The 2,500-nt window shown below is 55.2% G+C and overlaps 1 non-coding gene across 1 annotated transcript in view; it reads right to left on the bottom strand.

The window, feature by feature from the left end:
* LOC126311325 (small subunit ribosomal RNA) overlaps positions 1 to 91 on the bottom strand; it is a 1,893-nt gene extending 1,802 nt beyond the window's left edge. The window contains exon 1 of the ribosomal RNA XR_007554521.1: positions 1 to 91. This exon is cut by the window's left edge and continues 1,802 nt beyond it. This is a non-coding gene — a ribosomal RNA (small subunit ribosomal RNA).
* Between the last annotated feature and the right edge of the window lie 2,409 nt (positions 92 to 2,500).

The following is a 2,500-nucleotide window of genomic DNA, read 5'->3' as shown; positions in this document are numbered from 1 at the left end:
TCGCGGTTTCACCTTAATGCGGCTTGTACTGAGACATGCATGGCTTAATCTTTGAGACAAGCATATGACTACTGGCAGGATCAACCAGGGAGCTGCGTCAACGAGAGCTGAGCAGCCGGCCGCCCGGGAGTGTGTCCCGAGGGCCCGCGCGAACACGCAAGCGTCCGCTCAATTATTCTGCAAACAGGAGGAGGCTGAGCTCCCCTGCACGATACACCTCGAAACCCTCTCAGGTCCCGGCGGCGCGCAGCGCCGTCCTAAGTACTTGGTCGGGTTCGAGAGAGGCGCAATCGCCCGGAGATAGGCGAGTAGACGCTTTCAGTGCGAACACCCGTGCTCCCAACTGAGCTTGCCGCTGCCGACAGAGGCCCGGGAGCGTGCTGTCGTGGCATTGCCGGCGGGAAACAACACGCGCCACCTACGGTGACCGGCAGCTCCAACGCCAGCGCCACAGAAGGGCAAAGCCCCACTTGGGTGCAGAAGCGAACTCTCCCAGCACAGCGCACGCGCCAACACGTCCGCAGAGCTGCGATACAAACCACCTGCGAGAACCGCTGGGGGCGACCGAGCAGCAGACGGCGTCGCGACGCCGAGTGCCGGGCGGCGGCGCATCCTCAACGCACACAGTCCGCAATCGGACCAGCACACTGCAGATGTCCACCGCGCTTCGCACCGGGCTCGGCAGAACCCACTTTGGCCGCCTGGCGCCGCGCGCAGGGTGCGCCGGCGCATAGCTGGGACGCCAGCCGGGCCCGTCGGCCGGCGCTCCTGCCACTGGGCGCCCCCCACCAGCCGGCTGTAGTGCGTGCGCTCACGCAGCGCGCGGCCAGCACGCCGGGCGGCCCCCCCTCACCGGCCGGGGACTGTCCCGCCAAGCCACAGCCTCGTATCGCTTCATACCCACATGGCCAACTCAGGTTCGGGGGCATGGCGGGTACCGCCGAAACAACCGGTTCACAGATGTACCGATCGTCGCTATCACCGATGCACCTGCAGCGCGAACAACCGCTCAACAACTGATTTCCAGTTCATTTGCGGATCTTTGGCAGCAAACGTATACGTCAATCTACATTTGCGAAATCTACGATTCTGGCATGCCTGCATGTTATGTGTCACGACACGCTACATCAGCCCACATACACACTGCGGCATGTACACGAGAGAACACGTGGAAGATGGTCCGCGCACGTGTGCAATGTCCCTTGCGCGGTCGACTGTCAACCGGCCTCTGTAGCATGTCGCAGATGTGGAACGCGGTCCACCGTGCTATCATGTTGTGTGGGGCAATACGATTAAATAGGAAAACCCTCGTCGCTACATCAACAGACGGCTCACGCTGATTCCCGGCAGAGGGAGGAGGGGGGGGGGGGGGGCCAACATGCAATACTTTCGTCCGTACCTACTTACCACATGTCTGTACGGCGTACAACAGTGCAATCTCGCTGTAATGGGGAGACGAGACAAGTAGCATCGTGCACAACATATGGCCCTTATGATTCGCCATTGTAGGGCGCAGCCGGTGTACGGTCAAGCATGTGCCACATTATGTCACTCAGTACGTAACGACGGATGATCAGTGTGGGTTACGCGTACATCAGCGGACAGTCCACACAGGCCGTACCACAACGTACACTGACTGCATCGACAACCGAATGCAACTGAACAGCTGCAAGGCTCATTTCACAAACAAACGCCTGACCGACCAGCTTGGAAGGGCAGGAGGGGAGGGCGATATTCGTTCTGTAGCGGTACACCCTTCCAGTGGTTAGCGGGACTGTGTAGAAAGTACGCAACACTCGAAAGACCTTTATGTGAGGGTACGCACCATGGCATCAAGAAATACACATGACACCAGAGGATCCAAGCAGTGAACTATGTTCAGAGGGTTGCTGTTAGGCAAAGCTACATTCCTGTGACGTTACATGTGACAGTTAAGGTGCAGTGTAAGTTAGGTTAAGGTGCAGTGTAAGTTAGGTTAAGGTGCAGTGTAAGTTAGGTTAAGGTGCAGTGTAAGTTAGGTTAAGGTGCAGTGTAACTTAGGTTAAGGTGCAGTGTAACTTAGGTTAAGGTGCAGTGTAACTTAGGTTAAGGTGCAGTGTAAGTTAGGTTAAGGTGCAGTGTAACTTAGGTTAAGGTGCAGTGTAACTTAGGTTAAGGTGCAGTGTAACTTAGGTTAAGGTGCAGTGTAACTTAGGTTAAGGTGCAGTGTAACTTAGGTTAAGGTGCAGTGTAACTTAGGTTAAGGTGCAGTGTAACTTAGGTTAAGGTGCAGTGTAACTTAGGTTAAGGTGCAGTGTAACTTAGGTTAAGGTGCAGTGTAACTTAGGTTAAGGTGCAGTGTAACTTAGGTTAAGGTGCAGTGTAACTTAGGTTAAGGTGCAGTGTAACTTAGGTTAAGGTGCAGTGTAACTTAGGTTAAGGTGCAGTGTAACTTAGGTTAAGGTGCAGTGTAACTTAGGTTAAGGTGCAGTGTAACTTAGGTTAAGGTGCAGTGTAACTT

Source organism: Schistocerca gregaria, unplaced genomic scaffold (genome assembly GCF_023897955.1).
Source record: "Schistocerca gregaria isolate iqSchGreg1 unplaced genomic scaffold, iqSchGreg1.2 ptg000409l, whole genome shotgun sequence".
NCBI classification, from domain to species: Eukaryota; Metazoa; Arthropoda; class Insecta; order Orthoptera; family Acrididae; genus Schistocerca; species Schistocerca gregaria.
Note: the sequence above shows the minus strand (reverse complement) of the source record. Positions and strands in the feature narration are given on the sequence as shown.